The 6,524-nt window shown below is 40.9% G+C and overlaps 1 pseudogene; it reads left to right on the plus strand.

The window, feature by feature from the left end:
• Window positions 1–911: 911 nt before the first annotated feature.
• Window positions 912–4,418, plus strand: LOC140728730 (general transcription factor II-I repeat domain-containing protein 2-like; annotated as a pseudogene).
• The last annotated feature ends 2,106 nt before the right edge of the window (window positions 4,419–6,524 follow it).

Raw genomic sequence — 6,524 nt, forward strand, 5'->3', positions numbered from 1 at the left:
GGAATCTCTTTTTTTTATAATTTATTTTTTTATTGAAGTTCATCATCAAATATTTCCACAAGGTGTATTTCAGACATTGTACATATATATCATATAATCACATATATCACAAATCTCCACAAAGTATTTATCTGTGGTATACACTTATAGAAAAGAGTGGAAAGAAAAAACAAGCAAAAGGAAAGAACTATGTACAAGTAGGGAGTGATCTTTTTTTTACAACAGATTCATTGATTTGTGAGAATAAAATCAGGCCTATGAGGCATTATGTAGTTAAACCATTTTTCCCAGTATGAATCAAATTGTTCCAGCTTATGATTAACAGATGCTGTTATCTTCTCCATTTTGTAAATGTCCATTGTAATTTCCATCCATGTATTTAAAGTTGGGCTCTCCTGTGATAACCATTTCCTAGCAAGAGTCTTTTTACCAGCCATCAACAGTATATTCATTAAATATTGATCTCTTTTCAACCATTCTTGAGGTATATATCCAAAATATATGGTCTTACTCTCTAAGGCATATATGTCAAACTCAAGGCCCGCGGGCCAAATCCGACCCATGGTGGAATTATCTTTGGCCCGCGAGATAATATCTAATTACTATTAAAGCTGGCCCCAGTAATTGAAGCGCCTATGGCGTATGATATGGCTAATGCTGAGCTTATTCAGGTACCAGGTTTTCAGGGTTTTTAGTGTTTATTCGGTTTCCCTGGTTTATTTCCTGAATATCATTAATGAATAATTTTTTTTCTATTAGAGCTGGCCCGCCGGTATATTGCATGCACCACTAATACTACAAACCCCACAATGCACTGCCAGTGCATTGCTCGCGCTTGCCTTACTCTCTCATCAGCATCCTTATGGCGCTAGTCACGTGTGGTCAACTTTCAGCTATCCCTCAGCCCAAAAATGGCTGAACGAAAGGTGGACTTTGAAAACAGGGGTTTTCAAGGCAGGTGGGAGGCAGAGTATATGTTCGCAGATATAAAGGGCAAACCTGTTTGTCTTGTGTGCGGAGACGGTGTGGCTGTAATTAAAGAATATAACGTAAGACGGCACTATGAAACGAAACACCACGACAAATACAAGCATCTGGACAAGAAACAGAAGCTCCAGAAGGTAGAAGAGTTGAAAAGAAGTCTGGCATCACAGCAGGCTATGCTCACAAAAGCCAAAACACAAAGTGAGGCTGCTGTAAAGGCTAGTTTTATTGTGGCAGCAGAGATCGCTAAATCAGCCCGGCCCTTTACCGAGGGAGAATTTGTTAAAAACTGCATGATGAAAATTTGCGACGTCGTGTGCCCAGATAAAAGGCAAGCATTTTCAAATGTGAGCCTGAACAGAAACACCGTTGCTGACCGTGTACGTGAGCTTGCCACCAATCTACAACAACAGCTGGTGGGGAAGGGAAGAGATTTCATCGCATATTCCCTTGCTGTGGATGAGAGCAGGGACACTTCTGATACTGCCCAATTGTCAATTTTCATTCGTGGAGTGGACTCAAGTCTGTGTGTAACAGAAGAACTTTTGGGATTAAGATCAATGCATTGCACAACTACTGGAAAAGATCTCTTTGAAGAGGTATCCAGATGTGTAAATATAATGAAGCTGCCTTGGAATAAACTTGTGGGACTGACGACAGATGGAGCGCCCGCAATGTGCGGTCAAAAGAGTGGATTGGTGGGCAGGATCCGGGAGAAGATGCGGGAGGAAAATGGCGCAGAGAAGAGTACCCAGACAGTGGAAAACATCCTGTATTGTCCCGGTACCGAAGAAACCACAACCAAAGGAGTTGAATGACTTTAGACCTGTTGCCTTGACGTCGCACGTGATGAAGACCATGGAGCGGCTGATAATACAGAATCTGAGGCCACAAACCAGGCACGCCCGGGATCCTCTTCAGTTTGCGTATAAGGAGAAGGTGGGAGTGGAGGATGCTATCACGTATTTGCTGCACAAATCCCTCTCTCACCTGGATGGGGTCAGTGGTGCTGTGAGGATTACATTCCTGGACTTCTCTAGTGCCTTTAACACCATCCAGCCCAAGATCTTAAGGCACAAACTAACGGAGATGGGAGTAGACTCTCACATGGTGGATTGGATAGTGGACTACTTGACAGATAGACCTCAGTATGTGCGGTTGGGAGACTGTAGGTCTGACACGGTGGTCAGCAGCACAGGAGCGCCGCAGGGGACCGTGCTCTCTCCAGTCCTGTTCACCCTGTACACATCAGACTTCCAATATAACTCGGAGTCCTGCCATGTGCAGAAGTTCGCTGATGACACGGCCATAGTGGGGTGTGTCAGGAATGGACAGGAGGAAGAGTATAGGAAACTGATACAGGACTTTGTGATATGGTGCAACTCAAACTACCTGCGTCTCAATATCACCAAGACCAAGGAGATGGTGGTGGACTTTAGGAGATCTAGGCCTCATATGGAGCCAGTGATCATTAATGGAGAATGTGTGGAGCAGGTTAAGACCTACAAGTATCTGGGAGTACAGTTAGACGAGAAGCTAGACTGGACTGCCAACACAGATGCCTTGTGCAGGAAGGCACAGAGTCGACTGTACTTCCTTAGAAGGTTGGCATCATTCAATGTTTGTAGTGAGATGCTGAAGATGTTCTATAGGTCAGTTGTGGAGAGCGCCCTCTTCTTTGCGGTGGCGTGTTGGGGAGGCAGCATTAAGAAGAGGGACGCCTCACGTCTTAATAAGCTGGTAAGGAAGGCGGGCTCTGTCGTGGGCAAAGTACTGGAGAGTATAACATCGGTAGCAGAGCAAAGGGCGCTGAGTAGGCTACGGTCAATTATGGAAAACCCTGAACATCCTCTACATAGCACCATCCAGAGACAGAGAAGCAGTTTCAGCGACAGGTTGCTATCGATGCAATGCTCCTCAGACAGGATGAAGAGATCAATACTCCCCAATGCCATTCGGCTTTACAATTCAACCGCCAGGAGTAAGATATGTTAAAGTGCCGGGGTTAGGACTCAATGTATTTAAGTAAACTACTTAAGAACTTTTTAAAAGCTATTTATTAATGCTTTTTGAGAGGGTGATTTTAGATGCATATCATATTTTTACTGAGTTAAGTATTGTATGTAATTAGTTTTGCTACAATAAGTGTATGGGACATTGGAAAAAATGTTGAATTTCCCCATGGGGATGAATAAAGTATCTATCTATCTATCTATCTATCTATCAGGTGAGCTGACAGCTTATCACTGCATCATACACCAGGAATTGTTGTGTGGCAAAGCCTTGAAAATGGAACATATAATGAGCACCATAACACGAGCAGTTAACTTCATAAGAGCCAAAGGTTTGAATCACCGCGAGTTCAAGTCGTTTCTGGAGGAGTTGGGTTCAGAATATAATGATTTGCCCTATCACACAGAGGTGCGATGGTTAAGCCAAGGAAAAGTGCTGAAAAGATGTTTCGAGTTGCGTGAGGAGATCTGTCAGTTCATGGAAAGCAAAGGGAAAGACACAACAGAGCTCCGGGATAAAAAAGTTGCTTTGTGAAATGGCGTTTCTGTGTGACATCACGAGCCATCTCAATGCGCTCAACCTGCAGCTTCAGGGGCGGGGGCGTGTGATCACAGACATGTACGCTGCAGTGAGGGCTTTTAAAACCAAGCTGCGCCTGTGGGAGACGCAGATGCAGCAAGAAAACTTGAGCCATTTTCCGTGTTGCCAAACTAAGAAAGAGCAGGTTTCTACCGCAGTGTTCCCACGTGCAAAGTTTGCTGAAGAACTTAACATACTTGGTGCCGACTTCACACGGCAATTTGCCGACTTTGAAGCCCAAAAAAGCAGGTTTGAACTGCTCAGTAATCCATTTACAGCTGACGTGGAAAGCGCACCAACCAACATACAAATGGAGCTGATTGAACTCCAATGCAGTGACACACTCAAGGCAAAGTATGACTCGGTGGGCGCTGCACAGTTTCTACGTTTCATTCCCGACACAATGCCCCAGCTGCGTACCCAAGCTGCTCAAATGCTCTCTACGTTTGGCAGCACATATCTGTGTGAACAACTGTTCTCTTTGATGAAGATAAACAAAACATCATACAGGAGTCGTCTTTCTGATGAACACCTTCACTCAATTCTGAGGATTTCCTCAGCTCAGATCCTGACTCCAAACATTGATGAACTTGCATCCAAGATGAGATGCCAAGTATCTGGCTTAGACTAGTGTGAATCACAGAGTGTTGGCCTGTGGAAAAATGTTTTCATTAGAAATTACTCCGGAAAAGCTGCAGATAAAGCCATAAGAAATAAATGCAACTGATTTTTTATTTATTTAATGTTCAATGTTGTTTTTGTAGGCAATAACCTAAGCTTTGTTAGTTCCAGGTTAATATGTGTAATAAATTCATTTCAATAAGTTTTGCAATAAACGCTGAACCAGTCCGGCCCTCGACTTGTACCGATTTTTAAATTTTGGCCCACTGTGTATTTGAGTTTGACACCCCTGCTCTAAGGGTATTTCACATTTAAAGATGTCTTGTAGGGCATTGTGTATCCTCCTCCAATAGTTTTTGATAACAGGGCAGTCCCAAAAAATATGATAATGATTTGCATTTTGATTTCCACAATTTCTCCAGCAAACAGGGAGGTTACTATCATAATGGGATTTCTGAGAGGGTGTAATAAAATATCTTATTAAGTTTTTCCATCCAAACTCCCTCCATTTCTTTGAACTGGTGCACTTCCATTGATATCTCCATATTGTTGTCCATTCTTCTTCAGATATAATTATCCCTCCTTCCTTCTCCCATTTTGTTTTGATGTATGAAGTTGAATGTGTTTTAATATTTGACAACCCCTTATACATACTTGAAATTATTCTACTACCATTATCTGAATTATATGCTTTTCTAAAGAGCTCTATCAAGCATGTATTTGCCTTGGTTACATTTTTAAGTATCTTATTAACATATTGTTGCATTTGTAAATACCGAAAAAAATCTTGATTTTCTAATAAGTGTTTCTCTTTAAGCATTTCAAAACTGAACAGTGTTCCTTCTTTCATTATGTTGCAAAGAACTGTTATTCCTTTAGCTGTCCAGTCCTTAAATGTAGCATCCAGTTTATTTGGTGTAAAATCCTAGTCATATGCACACCATTTAAGAATTGCAATATCTTCCTCTAGATTATATTCTTTTATAGTCGTTTTCCATATTTTAAGAGTCAATTTCACCCATGGGTTACCAATAGTATTTATGTACCTTTGCAGATTGTTATCAGCCAAAATTGCTTGTATGGGGATTTTTTTCCACAATGTTTTTCCATTGAGCGTCATATGATGGGTTATACCAACACATCACAGCTCTCAACTGTGCTGCAAAATAATCATCTCTAAGAGAAGGTAGGCCCCATCCCCCCTTTTCCTTTTCTAATTGCAAAGTTTTGAGATGAACTCTAGGCCTTTTACCCTGCCAAATATACTTTGATAGCATCTTGTTCCATTCATTGAATTGATTTTGATTAACCTCTATTAGTAGGGTCTGAAAGAGATATAACAGTCTGGGCAGTATATTCATTTTAACAGACTCAATCCTTGAACTGAGACTGAAAAAAGGAATCAGGTTCCATCTTATCACTTCTTCCTTAATTTTTTTATATAAAGGCTGATAATTACATTCCAATAATTTTGCCAAATCTTTTGGCTTAATGATGCCCAAATATTTGAAAGACTCTGTGTGCCATGCCCAGGAGTATCAACTTTCAATTTCTCTTGGTGCGCTATAGTAATGTGAAAGTAATTGGGTTTCATCTATGTTGATCTTGTATCCTGATAATTGACCATATTGTTCAAAGGATTGCATCAATTTAGGCAAAGAGTATGTTGGTTTCCCTAGATAGATCAAAATGTCATCCGCATAACAAGCCAATTTATGCTCTGTCCCTTTAATAGTAATTCCACTGATACCTTCATTTTGTCCGATGTATTGAGCTAATGGTTCCAGATATAACGCGGAGTAGTGGTGACCATGCACAACCCTGTCTCATGCCCCTTTCTAGGGTAAGACTATTTGATAAATATCCATTGATTTTAATCCTAGCAGTAGGATTGTCATATAGTGTCTGTATAGTTTTAATAATTGTGTCTTGGAAAGCAAATCTATGTAAAACTCTGTAAAGAAAATTGCAATTAACCGAATCAAATGCTTTTTCAGCGTCCACGCTTATCACTATTGCTTCGATTTTATTTTTTTGTATATGATCCATAATGTGAAGTGTCCTTCGTATATTGTCTTGTGTCTGGCATTGTCGTATAAAACCTGTCTGATCGTTACGTATCAGTATGGGTAGAAACTCCTCTAATCATTTGGCCATGATGGAGGTAAATAACCTATAATCTACATTAAGAACGAATAATGGTCTAAATGACCCGCATTCCATTTTATCCTTGCCTTCTTTCGGTATAGCTGAGATTATCGCTTCCTTCCAACTGGGTGGCATTTGTGCCTTTTTTAGAGCCCAGTTCTGTGTGGGGAGTAAAACAG

The sequence above is a fragment of the Hemitrygon akajei genome, chromosome 6 (assembly GCF_048418815.1).
Source record: "Hemitrygon akajei chromosome 6, sHemAka1.3, whole genome shotgun sequence".
Classification (NCBI taxonomy): Eukaryota; Metazoa; Chordata; class Chondrichthyes; order Myliobatiformes; family Dasyatidae; genus Hemitrygon; species Hemitrygon akajei.